This window comes from Trachypithecus francoisi, unplaced genomic scaffold, assembly GCF_009764315.1.
Source record: "Trachypithecus francoisi isolate TF-2019V2 unplaced genomic scaffold, Tfra_2.0 Lachesis_group13, whole genome shotgun sequence".
NCBI lineage: Eukaryota > Metazoa > Chordata > Mammalia > Primates > Cercopithecidae > Trachypithecus > Trachypithecus francoisi.
In genome coordinates, this window is record NW_022681458.1 from 75,984,591 (window position 1) to 76,001,992 (window position 17,402).

The following is a 17,402-nucleotide window of genomic DNA, read 5'->3' on the forward strand; positions in this document are numbered from 1 at the left end:
TACACACATAAAGGAGTAATATCTAATAGCACCAACCCTAATATGTAATGTTATTTATGCAAATACAGTAATTAAAATAGTATGGTGACCTACATAGACAATTCATTGGAAGAAAATATGATATCCAGAAATAGGCATAATTACATATGAGAATTATAAAGGTAGCATCCTATTTAAATAGGTTGAAAGAAATATTATTTAATAGGTGTCGTTGGGATACCTGGGTAGTCATGTGGATAAAGATAAATTCAGATTACTACTTTGCCACCTAACCCAAGATACATTTTAGTGGAATCAAATCTTTAAAATAACATGCAAACCACAAAACTGCTAGAAGAAAACATGTGAGGGTTTTGTTTTCTTTTTTCTTTTCACCTGAGACGGATAATATATCGACGTCATTACAAGATTTGAGGGAGGAATATCTCACTCTTGCATGTGAAAACCCAGTCATCACACTTATGAATTACAAAGGATCCAATAATTCTTTCAAAATCTTGAAGTAGAAATTCTTTTCTAAGATAATATAAAACACAAGAGCCACTGTAGAAAGGATTGGTGAATTGAATTTAATTAAAATGTAGATGCTTTTAAAAGGCAAAAACTACCATAAACCAAAAGAAACAAAACAGCAAACTTATAAAAATATTTGTATTATATGCCACAGAAAAAAGCTAATTTTATTATTTTGTTAAGAGATCCTAAATTAATAAAATACTGATAGTCTATTTAAAAAGTGGACAAGACTACATACAGAAAGAGCACAGAAAAAAAAGCACAAATGGCATCTGAGGATATGAAAAGATCCCTGACCTCACTCACAAAAGAAGATGCAAACTAAAATGATAAGAATTAAGAAGTTTTCGGCCGGGTGTGGTGGCTCATGTTTGTGATCCCAGCACTTTGGGAAGCTGAGGCATGCGGATCACCTGAGGTCAGGAGTTTCAGACCAGCCTGGCCAACACAGTGAAAACCTGTCTCTACTAAAGGTACAAAAATTAGCCGGGTGTGGTGTCGGGCACCTGTAATCCCAGCTACTCAGGAGACTGAGGCAGGAGAATTGCTTGAACTCGGGAGGCAGACCTGAGATCATGCCAAGGCATTCCAGCCTGGGCAATGAGAAAGTGACTCCGTCTCCAAAAAAAAAAAAAAAGGTTTCATTCCCCACTTATTAGGATCACAAAGATGAAAAAGAAGATTATGAAATACTTTATTGAAGGTATGTGCAAACAATCCCTAACACACTGTTTGGGGAGAGCATGGATTGGTAGGTCTTTATGAAGGTGTTACCGATATACCAATAACCTCCTTGGTAGCTTCAAAAGGTGGCATCTTTCCCTGTTTGGTATTGGAGACCCAATACAAGAAACGGGAAAAGTGAGTGTCAAGCAGTGCAAGCTTTATTCGATGGCCAAAGAATGGAGACGTGCAAGTGTGGCTCATAAGTCAACTTCTTCACTAGTGAGGAGTGAGGAAACTGAAATAGAAAGTATCTCTAATGAAGAATTTGGTCATTAAAAGTGAGGAGAGGAATGTTCCTGTCTTTTCCAGAAATAGTTGGTGAACTTCTTGGAACCAAAGTGCCACCTTCCTTTTTGTCTTTGTATGGCTTCTTCTGGTCATTGTCATGGTGATTATCAACTGTCATGGCACTGACATGGCACTGATGAGGGTGTCATTTAGCATGAAAATGAGATTATAATGATGCCTGAGGTCTTCTTGAAGTTCTTTAGTCAGCTATCTTGGTTCTAACCAATCTCAGCTGGTCTGGTTACAAATGGAACATTTTACCTGTTTCTCACAGATAAGCAGAGTTAGGGCAGGGTAGAAATTCAGCTATGGCCTTGTAGGCATTACACTAGGTAACAAAAGAGAATTTGGCAATATTTTATTATGGCAAAGTAAAAACGCATATACAATTTTGACTCTGCAATTTCACTCTGAAGCATTTGTCTTACAAAAATACTGTGAAACTATTCATGAGAATGTCCTCACTTACAAGTGAGAGCTAAATGATGGGAACACATCAACACATAGATGGGAACAACACACACTGGGGCCCGCTGGAGGGTGGAGGGTGGCAGGAAGGAGGGTATCAGGAAAAGTAACTAATGGGTACTTGGCTTAATACCTGCGTGATGAAGTAACCTGTATAACAAAACCGTGGAACACAAGTTTACCTATGTAACAAACCTGTGCATGTACCCCTGAACTTAAAAGTTACGAAAAGAACCCACAAAAGAGTAGTTTAAAGAAAGAAAAACTGATCATGAGAAGATAATTATTGTAGCTTTGGGGAACAACCTAAGTGTTCTACAGTGTGGGAATGACTAAATAATTTGGGTACAGCTGTACAATAGGACTTTATGAAGCTGCTATAAAAAGAAGTGGCTTTATACATAACTGATACGGAAAGATTTCCAAGTCTGAATTTTAAGTGACGAAGGAAGGTAGGAAACAATGTTTATATAGGGCATTATTTGCATGAAAAGAAAAATGAGTAGATGTATACATGCTGATAAAACCACATGGATAGATATACAAGGGATTGGTACTGTGGTTGTCCACAGGGCAGGAATTTGGATGGCTGGGAAACATTGGAGAGTGAGAGAATTACTTTTCATTATACATACTTTTGAGTTTTGTGGCTAAGTTTATTCTTCAAAAATAAATATAAGAATGCTATTTAGGGGAAAAAATGGGAGTCATAAACCTGCAATTTGGACCTAACTTTTCAACTTAAAGATGTTCTGTTCTTGGAGTTACTAATAGTTCCTCTAAAGTATGTCTGGAATTAACTTGAATGAATGAATGAATGTTTTTTGCAAACCATTATGTGTGTAAAAATGTACAGTATTAATATAAGGTTTATTTAGAATAGAGTCATCTGCATTAAAGAAATTGTGTTATACAAAAATCTAATTACAAAAAAATGTTGTACAGTAGCTCTGAGGAGGTGGATGACTCAAACACTGAGAAAGGAGAAGAGGCAGAGGCTAAGTGGGATAGTTCATTTGAGGTGAAGAAGCAGCCTCACCCAGCCTCAGATAAGACTCCAGGGACTTTGTGAAAAACCTCATTTCGGCTGGGCGCAGTGGCTCACACCTGTAATCCCAGCACTTTTGGAGGTCGAGCCGGGCAGATCGCAAGGTCAAGATATCAAGACCATCCTGGCTAACATGGTGAAACCTTGTCTCTACTAAAAATACAAAAATTAGCTGGGCGTGGTGGCACGGGCCTATAGTCCCAGCTACTCGGGAGGCTGAGGCAAGAGAATCGCTTGAACCCAGGAGGCAGAGGTTACAGTGAGTTGAGATCACGCCGCTGCACTCCAGCCTGGTGATACAGTGAAACTCTGTGAAAAAAAAAAAAAAAAAAATCTCGTTTCTAGGCCTATGTTTCCCAGAAATATGTCATGAAAATAAACTCTGCCCTCCCAATAGGAAAACATATATATGAACAAAAAGGTAAATATTTTTAATGTTAAAGTAAATGCATAATTCCTTTAAAGAGTAATTATATATTTATTTTATTTTATTTTATTTATTTATTTATTTTATTATACTTTAAGTTCTAGGGTACATGTGCATAACGTGCAGGTTTGTTACATATGTATACTTGTGCCATGTTGGTGTGCTGCAACCATCAACTCGTCAGCACCCATCAATTCGTCATTTATATCAGGTATAACTCCCCATGCAATCCCTCCCCCATCCCCTCTCCCCATGATTGCCCTGATGTGTGATGTTCCCCTTCCCGAGTCCAAGTGATCTCATTGTTCAGTTCCCACCTATGAGTGAGAACATGTGGTGTTTGGTTTTCTGTTCTTGTGATAGTTTGCTAAGAATGATGGTTTCCAGCTGCATCCATGTCCCTACAAAGGACGCAAACTCATCCTTTTTTCTGGCTGCATAATACTCCATGGTGTATATGTGCCACATTTTCTTAATCCAGTCTGTCACTGATGGACATTTGGGTTGATTCCAAGGCTTTGCTATTGTGAATAGTGCTGCAATAAACATATGTGTGCATGTGTCTTTAGAGCAGCATGATTTATAATCCTTTGGATATATACCCACTTGTGGGATGCCTGGGTCATATGGTACATCTAGATCTAGATGTTTTAGGAATCGCCATACTGTTTTCCATAATGGTTGAACTAGTTTACAATCCCACCAACAGTGTAAAAGTGTTCCTATTTCTCCACATCCTCTCCAGCACCTGTTGTTTCCTGACTTTTTAATGATTGCCATTCTAACTGGTGTGAGATGGTATGTCATTGTGCTTTTGATTTGCATTTCTCTGATGGCGAGTGATGATGAGCATTTTCTCATGTGTCTGTTGGCTGTATGAATGTCTTCTTTTGAGAAATGTCTGTTCATATCCTTTGCCCACTTTTTGATGGGGTTGTTTGTTTTTTTCTTGTAAATTTGTTTGAGTTCTTTGTAGATTCTGGATATTAGCCCTTTGTGAGATGAGTAGATTGCAAAACTTTTCTCCCATTCTGTAGGTTGCCTGTTCACTCTGATGGTAGTTTCTTTTGCTGTGCAGAAGCTCTTTAGTTTAATGAGATTCCATTTGTCAATTTTGGCTTTTGTTGCCGTTGCTTTTGGTGTTTTAGACATGAAGTCCTTGCCCATGCCTATGTCCTGAATGGTACTACCTAGGTTTTCTTCTAGGGTTTTTATGGTATTAGGTCTAACATTTCAGTCTCTAATCCATCTTGAATTAATTTTCGTATAAGGAGTAAGAAAAGCATCCAGTTCCAGCTTTCTACTTATGGCTAGCCAATTTTCCCAGCACCATTTATTAAATAGGGAGTCCTTTCCCCATTTCTTGTTTCTCTCAGGTTTGTCAAAGATCAGATGGCTGTAGATGTGTGGTATTATTTCTGAGGACTCTGTTCTGTTCCATTGGTCTATATCTCTGTTTTGGTACCAGTACCATGCTGTTTTGGTTACTGTAGCCTTGTAGTATAGTTTGAAGTCAGGTAGCGTGATGCCTCCAGCTTTGTTCTTTTGACTTAGGATTGTCTTGGCAATGCGGGCTCTTTTTTGGTTCCATATGAACTTTAAAGCAGTTTTTCCAATTCTGTGAAGAAACTCATTGGTAGCTTGATGAGGATGGCATTGAATCTATAAATAACCTTGGGCCGTATGGCCATTTTCACGATATTGATTCTTCCTATCCATGAGCATGGTATGTTCTTCCATTTGTTTGTGTCCTCTTTGATTTCACTGAGCAGTGGTTTGTAGTTCTCCTTGAAGAGGTCCTTTACATGCCTTGTAAGTGGATTCCTAGGTATTTTATTCTCTTGAAGCAATTGTGAATGGAAGTTCATTCATGATTTGGCTCTCTGTTTGTCTGTTACTGGTGTATAAGAATGCTTGTGATTTTTGCACATTAATTTTGTATCCTGAGACTTTGCTGAAGTTTCTTATCAGCTTAAGGAGATTTTGGGCTGAGACAATGGGGTTTTCTAAATATACAATCATGTCATCTGCAAACAGGGACAATTTGACTTCTTCTTTTCCTAACGGAATACCCTTGATTTCTTTCTCTTGCCTGATTGCCCTAGCCAGAACTTCCAACACTATGTTGAATAGGAGTGGTGAGAGAGGGCATCCCTGTCTTGTGCCAGTTTTCAAAGGGAATTTTTCCAGTTTTTGCCCATTCAGTATGATATTGGCTGTGGGTTTGTCATAAATAGCTCTTATTATTTTGAGGTACGTTCCATCAGTACCAAATTTATTGAGCGTTTTTAGCATGAAGGGCTGTTGAATTTTGTCAAAAGCCTTTTCTGCATCTATTGAGATAATCATGCGGTTCTTGTCTTTGGTTCTGTTTCTATGCTGGATTACGTTTATTGATTTGCAAATGTTGAACCAGCCTTGCATCCCAGGGATGAAGCCCACTTGATCATGGTGGATAAGCTTTTTGATGTGCTGCTGAATCCGGTTTGCCAGTATTTTATTGAGGATTTTTGTATCGATGTTCATCAGGGATATTGGTCTAAAATTCTCTTTTTTTGTTGTGTCTCTGGCAGGCTTTGGTATCAGGATGATGTTGGCCTCATAAAATGAGTTAGGGAGGATTCCCTCTTTTTCAATTGATTGGAATAGTTTCAAAAGGAATGGTACCAGCTCTTCTTTGTACCTCTGGTAGAATTCAACTGTGAATCCATCTGGTCCTGGGCTTTTTTTGGTTGGTAGGCTATTAATTATTGCCTCAATTTCAGAGCCTGCTATTGGTCTATTCAGGGATTCAACTTCTTCCTGGTTTAGTGTTGGGAGAGTGTAAGTGTCCAGGAAATTATCCATTTCTTCTAGATTTTCTAGTTGATTTGCATAGAGGTGTTTATAGTATTCTCTGATGGTGGTTTTTATTTCTGTGGGGTCGGTGGTGATATTCCCTTTATATTTTTTATTGAGTCTATTTGATTCTTCTCTCTTTTCTTCTTTATTAGTCTTGCTAACGGTCTGTTAATTTTGTTGATCTTTTCAAAAAACCAACTCCTGGATTGATTGATTTTTTGAAGGTTTTTTTGTGTGTCTATCTCCTTCAGTTCTGCTGTGATCTTAGTTATTTCTTGCCTTCTGCTAGCTTTTGAATGTGTTTGCTCTTGCTTCTCTAGTTCTTTTAATTGTGATGTTAGAGTGTCAATTTTAGATCTTTCCAGCTTTCTCTTGTGGGCATTTAGTGCTATAAATTTCCCTCTACACACTGCTTTAAATGTGTCCCAGAGATTCTGGTATGTTGTATCTTTGTTCTCATTGGTTTCAAAGAACATCTTGATTTCTGCCTTCATTTCGTTATGTACCCAGTAGTCACTCAGGAGCAGGTTGTTCAGTTTCCATGTAGTTGAGCGGTTTTGATTGAGTTTCTTAGTCCTGAGTTCTAGTTTGATTGCACTGTGGTCTGAGAGACAGTTTCTTATAATTTCTGTTCTTTTACATTTGCTAAGGAGTGCTTTACCTCCAATTATGTGGTCATTTTTGGAATAAGTGCGATGTGGTGCTGAGAAGAATGTATATTCTGTTGATTTGGGGTGGAGAGTTCTATAGATGTCTATTAGGTCCGCTTGGTGCAGAGATGAGTTCAATTCCTGGATATCTTTGTTAACTTTCTGTCTCGTTGATCTGTCTAATGTTGACAGTGGAGCGTTGAAGTCTCCCATTATTATTGTATGGGAGTCTAAGTCTCTTTGTAAGTCTCTAAGGACTTGCTTTATGAATTTGGATACCCTTGTATTGGGTGCGTATATATTTAGAATAGTTAGCTCTTCCTGTTGAATTGATCCCTTTACCATTATGTAATGGCCTTCTTTGTCTCTTTGGATCTTTGATGGTTTAAAGTCTATTTTATCAGAGACTAGGATTGCAACCCCTGCTTTTTTTTGTTCTCCATTTGCTTGGTAGATCTTCCTCCATCCCTTTATTTTGAGCCTATGTATGTCTCTGCATGTGAGATGGGTCTCCTGAATACAGCAGACTGATGGGTCTTGACTCTTTATCCAGTTTACCAGTCTGTGTCTTTTAATTGGAGCATTTAGTCCATTAACATTTAAGGTTAATATTGTTATGTCTGAACTTGATCCTGCCATTATGATATTAACTGGTTATTTTGCTCGTTAGTTGATGCAGTTTCTTCCTAGCCTCAATGGTCTTTACATTTTGGCATGTGTTTGCAATGGCTGGTACTGGTTGTTCCTTTCCATGTTTAGGGCTTCCTTCAGGGTCTCTTGTAAGGCAGGCCTGGTGGTGACAAAATCTCTAAGCATTTGCTTATCTGTAAAGGATTTTATTTCTCCTTCACTGATGAAACTTAGTTTGGCTGGATATGAAATTCTGGCTTGAAAATTCTTTTCTTTCGGCCGGGCGCGGTGGCTCAAGCCTGTAATCCCAGCACATTGGGAGGCCGAGACGGGCGGACCACGAGGTCAGGAGATTGAGACCATCCTGGCTAACACGGTGAAACCCCATCTCTACTAAAAATACAAAAAACTAGCCAGGCGAGGTGTCGGGCGCCTGTAGTCCCAGCTACTCTGGAGGCTGAGGCAGGAGAATGGCGTGAACCCAGGAGGCGGAGCTTGCAGTGAGCTGAGATCCGGCCACCGCACTCCAGCCTGGGTGAGAGAGCAAGACTCTGTCTCAAAAAAAAAAAAAAAAAAAAAAGAATATTGGCCCCCACTCTCTTCTGGCTTGTAGAGTTTCTGCCGAGAGGTCTGCTGTTAGTCTGATGGGCTTCCCTTTGTGAGTAACCCGACCTTTCTCTCTGGCTGCCCTTAAGATTTTTTTCCTTCATTTCAACTTTGGTGAATCTGGCAATTATGTGTCTTGGAGTTGCTCTTCTGGAGGAGTATCTTTGTGGTGTTCTCTGTATTTCGTGAATTTGAATGTTGGCCTGCCCTACTAGGTTGGGGAAGTTCTCCTGGATGATATCCTGAAGAGTGTTTTCCAACTTGGTTCCATTTTCCCCCTCACTTTCAGGCACCCCAATCAGACGTAGATTTGGTCTTTTTACATAATCCCATACTTCTTGCAGGCTTTGTTCATTTCTTTTTCTTCTTTTTTCTTTTGGTTTCTCTTCTCGCTTCATTTCATTCATGTGATCCTCAATCGCTGATTCTCTTTCTTCCAGTTGATCAAGTTGGTTACTGAAGGTTGTGGATTTGTCACGTATTTCTCGTGTCATGGTTTTCATCTCTGTCATTTCATTTATGACCTTTTCTGCATTAATTATTCTAGCTATCAATTCTTCCACTCTTTTTTCAAGATTTTTAGTTTCTTTGCGCTAAGTACATAATTCCTCCGTTAGCTCTGAGAAGTTCGATAGACTGAAGCCTTCTCTCATCTCGTCAAAGTCATTCTCTGACCAGCTTTGATCCGTTGCTGGCGATGAGCTGCGCTCCTTTGCAGGGGGAGATGTGCTCTTATTTTTTGAATTTCCAGCTTTTCTGTCCTACTTTTTCCCTATCTTTGTGGTTTCATCTGCCTCTGGTCTTTGATGATGGTGACGTACTGATGGGGTTTTGGTATAGGTGTTCTACCTGTTTGGTAGTTTTCCTCCTAACAGTCAGGACCCTCAGCTGTAGGTCTGTTGGAGATTGCTTGAGGTCCACTCCAGACCCTGTTTGTCTGGGTATCAGCAGCAGAGGTTGCAGAAGATAGAATATTGCTGAACAGCGAGTGTACCTGTCTGATTGTTACTTTGGAAGCTTCCTCTGAGGGGTGTACTCCACCCCGTGAGGTGTGGGGTGTCAGACTGCCCCTAGTGGGGGATGTCTCCCAGTTAGGCTACTCAGGGGTCAGGGACCCACTTGAGCAGGCAGTCTGTCCGTTCTCAGATCTTAACCTCCGTGTTGGGAGATCCACTGCTCTCTTCAAACCTGTCAGAGAGAGTCGTTCGGGTCTGCACAGGCCTCTGCTGCTTCCCCTGTTGTTTTTTAGCTGTGCCCTGTCCCCAGAGGTGGAGTCTACAGAGACAGGCAGGTTTCCTTGAGCTGCTGTGAGCTCCACCCAGTTCGAGCTTCCCAGGGGCTTTGTTTACCTACTTAAGCCTCAGCAATGGCGGGCGCCCCTCCCCCAGCCTTGCTGCTGCCTTGCGGTTAGATCGCAGACTGCTGTGCTAGCAATGAGGGAGGCTTCGTGGCCGTGGGACCCTCCCGGCCAGATGTGGGTATAATCTCCTGGTGTGCCCGTTTGCTTAAAGTGCAGTATTGGAGTGGAAATTACCCGATTTTCCAGGTGTTGTTTGTCTCAGTTCGCCTGGCTAGGAAAAGGGATTCCCTTCCCCCTTGCGCTTCCCAGGTGAGGCAATGCCTCGCCCTGCTTCAGCTCTCGCTGGTCAGGCTGCAGCAGCTGACCAGCACCGATTGTCCGGCACTCCCCAGTGAGATGACCCCAGTACCTCAGTTGAAAATCCAGAAATCACCGGTCTTCTGTGTCACTTGCGCTGGGAGTTGGAGAGTGGAGCTGTTCCTATTCAGCCATCTTGCTCCGCCCCCAAGTAATTATATATTTCTATTCATTTTTGAAAACCAGTTTCAGTAAAGACAAAATTTAAAAGATGACAAACTGGCAGAAGAAAAAAAAATTTTTTTGTTGAAAGTATCAATATCCTTAACACACACACACACACACACACTCACACCCTTACCAAAGAAGGAAATGATGAATGTTTCAATAGCAAAAAAGATCAAGAGACTAAAGAGACTGACCAAAGAAGAACTAGAAATGTTTCATGAAATTCACATTTTAGATAAAAATATTTTAAATATCAAATTATGAAGTATTTTTTTTAAATGAGTGTACTTAACATTGTGGAAAAATATATGCTTACATGTTGCTAAAGAGGATATACATTTTTATAGCCTTTCTGGAAAACATTTTGTCAGTATATATATATGTGTGTGTGTGTGTATGTGTGTGTGTGTGTGTGTATGAAGACAGGTTGGGTGTAGTGGCTCATGCCTGTTATCCCAGTGCTTTGAGAGGTGGATACTGGAGGATAGCTTGAGGCCAGGAGTTTTTCGAGGCCAGTCCAACATAGCAAGATCCCTGTCTCTGCTAAAAAAAAAAAAAAAAATTAGATCCGGTACCATGGTTCACGCCTGTAATCCCAGCCCTTTGAGAGGTCAAGGTGGGCAGATCACTTGAAGTCAGGAGTTTGAGGCCATCCTGGCCCACATGGTGAAACCCTGTCTCTACTAAAAATACAAAAATTACCTGGGTGTGGTGGTATGTACCTGTAGTCCCAGCTACTCAGGAGGCTGAAGCAGGAGAATCCCTTGAACCCAAGAGGCAGAGGTTGCAGTGATGGAGTGAGCCGAGATCATACCACTGCACTCCAACCTGGGTGCCAGAGAGAGACTCCATTAAAAGAAAAAAAAAAAAAAAAAAAAAGCCAGACATAGTGGAGCACACCTGTAGTCCTAGCTACTTGGGAGGCTGAGGTGGGAAGAACACTTGAGCCCACGTGTTTGGAGGTTGCAGTGAGCTATGATTGCACCACAGGCTGGGTGACAGTAGGAGACCTCATCTCTTAAAAAAAAAAATCAGTAATTTTCTTGGAATAGATAAATTTTATTTATTTTTTTTCTGTGCTTTTCAGTGTTTTCCAAATTTTCTCCCAATGAAAATTTGCTATATTTATATTCAACCATATTAATAACCCCAAACTAGTCATATGTGCAACTTCTGCAAATAAATGTGTCTTGGATTTAATGGAAATGAAATCTTTTCAGTATAGCTTCTCCCTGTTATTTGCATACAAGCTTCAAACTGCATAAACTATTTTAATAGCAAAAATTAAGTTAGGATTAATCAACCATCTAGGATTGTATCTGTGCCTAGGTTTCTAAAACAATTAAATAATTGATCACTTTGTTGGATGTTCAAAGATTTGGCAATTTGTCCTTAATCAAATATATGTTTCAAATAAAATATCTGCAATTTTAAGGTGATTAAGTACTGGTGAACATGTCAAAATGTGCCTAATGTATTTTTAAGTTCTGCTGTGAACTTAAAAACTTTGGGATTTGTGTAATCCCAAATTAGAGAAGTTTAAAGTTTAGTTGGTGTCCACTGTATTGTCCCCCTTTTCATCCATCTGACCAAACTTTTAACCTTCCTGTTTAGGGCTTGGGGAGGGGGAAGCTACTTTAATTAAACCTAAGCAGATAGTGTTGTTTTTAAATTCTATTTCAATGCCACTAAAATGGGGAAACAGGTTGTAATAGCAGAATCTTTATATTTTTTGCACATATTAGCCTCCATAAAAGGATGGAAATTGCTTTGTTTTTCAATGTTTCAATTTTTTAAATGAGGAGAAAAAGAGCAATTGAGAGTGCCATAAATTAAAGATAGCATTTCTGATGTAAAATCAATGATACTTATGGATTATTGTAAATATTTGAAGAATGCTCTAGGAACACTGAAAAATCTTAGATAACTTTGTTAAATAATAATTAAAATTGTCTTATAAATCAGTGTGACATCTATGTTTTTTAAAGGCAAGATAATTAGATAGCGTGCTTCTTCAAGTGCTTAGGTTAGGAGAAGTATTTCACCATCTTCATTCATCAAGCATTTAACAATTTTATATGGTGTGTCAGATATCATGCTATACCTTGGTGATAATAGATGCCTAAGACAAATTTCCTGTCTATGAAGCTTGGAATCTAGTTGAAGAAGATAGAGGTGATGAAAGAAATGAAGCACTGTAGAAGTAGGATAAAAATCTGCATTAGTGGACTGCTGGCAGCTCAAAGCAAACTGGAGATATGGGAGAAAGAGAAACTGATGAAGAGTTGAATTTATATTGGAGGGAAGGAATGAAGTCAGATCTTTTCATACAAGAGGTATTGAGCCAAATATGACAAAGCAAGTAATCAGGTGATCAGGATAGTTGAAACTGTTCAGACAGGGGGAACATTATGAGGTTGCAGAAATCATCTAGCTGACCTTTGGGGAAATTAAATGCAGAATAATGTAGCTGGAATGTAGACTGCAAATAGGTGAACAGAAGAGGCTGTCAGCAGCAGGTTAGGAAAACCTTCCATACCAGACCAATGACATGGCAGGTTATTCGGTACATAGTGGTGAGCTGTAGATGATTTTTTTTTTTTTTTTAAGTCACAGGAAGATTATCAAATTTCCTATTGCAGAGAAAGGGTCTCTTGTTCATTGAATGAATATTACATAATTTATTCAAATTTCCTTGGTGTTATGCAACTAAATGTTTTAAGGCATTTTTTATAGTACAACTCTTTCTTTTTTTCTCTTTTCTTTTCTTTTTTATTTTTTTGAGACAGGGACTCACTATTTTTGTATTTTTATAGGGAAGGGGTTTCATCATGTGAGTCAGGCTGGACTTGAACTCTTGACCTCAAGTGATCTGCCCACTTCGGCCTCCCAAATTACTGGGATTACAGACATGAGCCACCACGTGCAGCCAGCACAGCTCTTTTTTCAAAAGAAATTTGTGATGCTTTAATAAGAAAGAAAGAAAAAACAGACACAATGGAAAGATATCAATCTTGGAAATTTTAAATCTTGGTTTAGAGAAAACAGTTTATTATTTGAACAACTTCAAACACTCCTAAGTTAAAAAGCACTAACATGGTACATCTCACTTGCACAAAAATGATACCAATTTTCAATTGTTGGTGGCAACAGAATGGAGCAGCACAGAAATCTGGAGGCCACATTTTCAGTTGAATGCTCATAGTTCTAAAATAGGCTCTGATTTGGAATTCCTTTTCTTACTTTTCAGTTTAATTAACAGGGAAGTCTCAATATCTTCTTATGCTGTGTGGGGGAAAGTATCTTGATCAGTATATAGAAGAATATCCTGCAATGTTACTGTAACTAAGAAAAAATTAACCCACTGGAGAAAACTTTTTTTAATTTAAAAAATTTTTTTTATCATTATACTTTAAGTTCTAGGGTACATGTGCACAATGTGCAGGTTTGTTACATATTTATACATGTGCCGTGTTAGTGTGCTGTACTCATTAACTTGTCATTTACATTAGGTATATCTCCTAATGCTTTCCCTCCCCCCGTCCCCTCTGCACAATAGGTTCCAGTGTGTGATGTTCACCTTCCTGTGTCCAAGTATTCTCATTGTTCAGTTCCCACCTATGAGTGAGAACATGCAGTGTTTGGTTTTCTGTTCTTGCGATAGTTTGCTGAGAATGATGGTTTGCAGCTGCATCCATGTCCCTACAAAGGACACAAATTCATCCTTTTTTATGGCTGCATAGTATTCCATGGTGTATATGTGCCACATTTTCTTAATCCAGTCTGTTACTGATAGACATTTGGGTTGATTCCAAGTCTTTGCTATTGTGAATAGTGCCACAATAAACACACTAGTGCATGTGTCTTTACAGCAGCATGACTTATAATCCTTTGGGTATATCCCCAGTAATGGGATGGCTGGGTCAAATGGTATTTCTAGTTCCAGATCCTTGAGGAATCGCCACACTGCCTTGCCCAATGGTTGAACTAGTTTACAGTCACACCAACAGTGTAAAAGTGTTCCTATTTCTCCACATCCTCTCCAGCACCTGTTGTTTCCTAACTTTTTAATGATTGCCATTCTAACTGGTGTGAGATGATATCTCATTGTGATTTTGATTTGCATTTCTCTGATGGTGAGTGATGATGAGCATTTTTTCATGTGTCTGTTGGCTGTATGAATGTCTTCTTTTGAGAGGTGTCTGTTCATATCCTTTGCCCACTTTTTGATGGGGTTGTTTGTTTTTTTCTTGGCAATTTGATTGAGTTGTTTATAAGTTCTGGATATTAGCCCTTTGTCAGATGAGTAGATTGCAAAACTTTTCTCCCATTCTGTAGGTTGCCTGTTCACTCTGATGATAGCTTCTTTTGCTGTGCAGAAGCTCTTTAGTTTAATGAGATCCCATTTGTCAATTTTGGCTTTTGTTGGCGTTGCTTTTGGTGTTTTAGACATGAAGTCCTTGCCCATGCCTATGTCCTGAATGGTATTACCTAGGTTTTCTTCTAAGGTTTTTATGGTTTTAGGTCTAACATATAAGTCTCTAATCCATCTTGAATTAATTTTCGTATAAGGAGTAAAGAAAGGATCCAATTTCAGCTTTCTACTTATGGCTAGCCAATTTTCCCAGCACCATTTATTAAATAGGGAATCCTTTCCCCTTTTCTTGTTTTTGTCAGGTTTGTCAAAGATCAGATGGCTGTAGATGTGTGGTATTATTTCTGAGGGCTCTGTTCTGTTCCATTGGTCTATATCTCTGTTTTAGTACCAGCACCATGCTGTTTTTGTTACTGTAACCTTGTAGTATAGTTTGAAGTCAGGTAGCGTGATGCCTCCAGCTTTGTTCTTTTGACTTAGGGTTGTCTTGGTAATGCGGGCTCTTTTTTGGTTCCATATGAACTTTAAAGCAGTTTTTTCCAATTCTGTGAAGAAAGTCATTGGTAGCTTAATGAGAATGGCATTGAATCTATAAATTACCTTGGGCAGTATGGCCATTTTCACAATATTGATTCTTCCTATCCATGAGCATGGTGTGTTCTTTCATTTGTTTCTTCTTTAATTTCACCGAGCAGAGTTTTGTAGTTCCCCTTGAAGAGGTCCTTTACATCCCTTGTAATTTGGATTCCTAGGTATTTTATTCTCTTTGAAGCTATTGTGAAGGGGAGTTCTTTCGTAATTTGGCTCTCTGTCTGTTACTGGTATATAAGAATGCTTGTGATTTTTGCCCATTGATTTTGTATCCTGAGACTTTGCTGAAGTTGCCTATCAGCTTAAGGAGATTTTGGGCTGAGACAATGGGGTTTTCTAAATATATAATCATGTCATCTACAAACAGGGACAATTTGACTTCTTCTTTTCCTAACTGAATACCCTTGATTTCTTTCTCTTGGCTGATTGCCCTAGCCAGAACTTCCAACACTATGTTGAATAGGAGTGGTGAGATAGGGCATCCCTGCCTTGTGCCAGTTTTCAAAGGGAATGCTTCCAGTGTTTGCACATTCAGTATTATATTGGCTGTGGATTTGTCATAAGTAGCTCTTATTATTTTGAGATACGTTCCATCAATACCGAATTTCTTGAGAGTTTTTAGCATGAAGGGCTGTTGAATTTTGTCAAAAGCCTTTTCTGCATCTATTGAGATAATCATGTGGTTCTTGTCTTTGGTTCTGTTTATAGGCTGGATTACATTTATTGATCTGCGTATGTTGAACCAGCCTTGCTCCCAAGGATGAAGCTCACTTGATCATGGTGGATAAGCTTTTTGATGTGCTGCTGGATTCGGTTTGCCAGTATTTTATTGAGGATTTTTGTATCGATGTTCATCAGGGATATTGGTCTAAAATTCTCTTTTTTTTGTTGTATATCTGCCAGGCTTTGGTATCAGGATGATGTTGGCCTCATAAAATGAGTTAGGGAGGATTCTCTCTTTTTCTATTGATTGGAATAGTTTCAGAAGGAATGGTACCAGCTCCTCCTGGTACCTCTGGTAGAATTTAGCTGTGAATCCGTCTGGTACTGGACTTTTTTTGGTTGGTAGGCTATTAATTATTGCCTCAATTTCAGAGCCTGCTATTGGTCTATTCAGGGATTCAACTTCTTCCTGGTTTAGTGTTGGGAGAGTGTAAGTGTCCAGGAAATTATCCATTTCTTCTAGGTTTTCTAGTTTATTTGCGTAGAGGTGTTTATAGTATTCTCTGATGGTAGTTTATATTTCTGTGGGGTCAGTGGTGATATCCCCTTTATCAGTTTTTATTGCGTCTGTTTGATTCTTCTCTCTTTTCTTCTTTATTAGTCTTGCTAGCAGTCTATCAATTTTGTTGATCTTTCAAAAAACCAACTCCTGGATTCATTGATTTTTTGGAGGGTTTTTTATGTCTCTATCTCCTTCAATTCTGCTCTGATCTTAGTTATTTCTTGCCTTCTGCTAGCTTTTGAATGTGTTTGCTCTTGCCTCTCTAGTTCTTTTAATTGTGATGTTAGAGTGTCAATTTTAGATCCTTCCTTCTTTCTCTTGTGGGCATTTAGTGCTATAAATTTCCCTCTACACACTGCTTTAAATGTGTCCCAGAGATTCTGGTATGTCGTATCTTTGTTCTCATTGGTTTCAAAGAACATCTATATTTCTGCCTTCATTTCGTTATGTACCCAGTAGTCATTCAGGAGCAGGTTGTTCAGTTTCCATGTAGTTGAGCGGTTTTGATTGAGTTTCTTAGTCCTGAGTTCTAGTTTGATTGCACTGTGGTCTGAGAGACAATTTGTTATAATTTCTGTTCTTGTACATTTGCTGAGGAGTGCTTTACTTCCAACTATGTGGTCAATTTTGGAATAAGTGCAATGTGGTGCTGAGAAGAATGTATATTCTGTTGATTTGGGGTGGAGAGTTCTGTAGATGTCTATTAGGTCCGCTTCGTGCAGAGTTGAGTTCAATTCCTGGATATCCTTGTTAACTTTCTGTCTCGTTGATCTGTCTAACATTGACAGTGTTGAAGTCTCCCATTATTATTGTATGGGAGTCTAAGTCTCTTTGTAAGTCTCTAAGGACTTGCTTTGTGAATCTGGGTGCTTCTGTATTGGGTGCATATATATTTAGGATAGTTAGCTCTTCCTGTTGAATTGATCCCTTTACCATTATGTAATGGCCTTCTTTGTCTCTTTTGATCTTTGATGGTTTAAAATCTGTTTCCTCAGAGACAAGGATTGCATCCCCTGCTTTTTTTTGTTCTCCATTTGCTTGGTAGATCTTCCTCCATCCGTTTATTTTGAGCCTATGTGTGTCTCTGCATGTGAGATGGGTCTCCTGAATACAGCAGACTGATGGGTCTTGACTCTTTATCCAGTTTGCCAGTCTGTGTCTTTTAATTGGACCATTTAGTCCATTT

The 17,402-nt window shown here is 39.1% G+C and overlaps 1 protein-coding gene and 1 non-coding gene across 3 annotated transcripts in view; one reads left to right on the forward strand and one right to left on the reverse strand.

Annotated features, from left to right (window-relative positions):
* The window catches only part of SCN9A (sodium voltage-gated channel alpha subunit 9), a 204,272-nt gene that overhangs the window by 20,930 nt on the left and 165,940 nt on the right, over nucleotides 1-17,402 (forward strand). The gene's annotated exons all lie outside the window — the stretch shown is intronic.
* On the reverse strand, nucleotides 375-477 carry LOC117095550. Its single transcript, XR_004442076.1, has one exon. It is a non-coding gene; the product is annotated as a small nucleolar RNA U13 (small nucleolar RNA).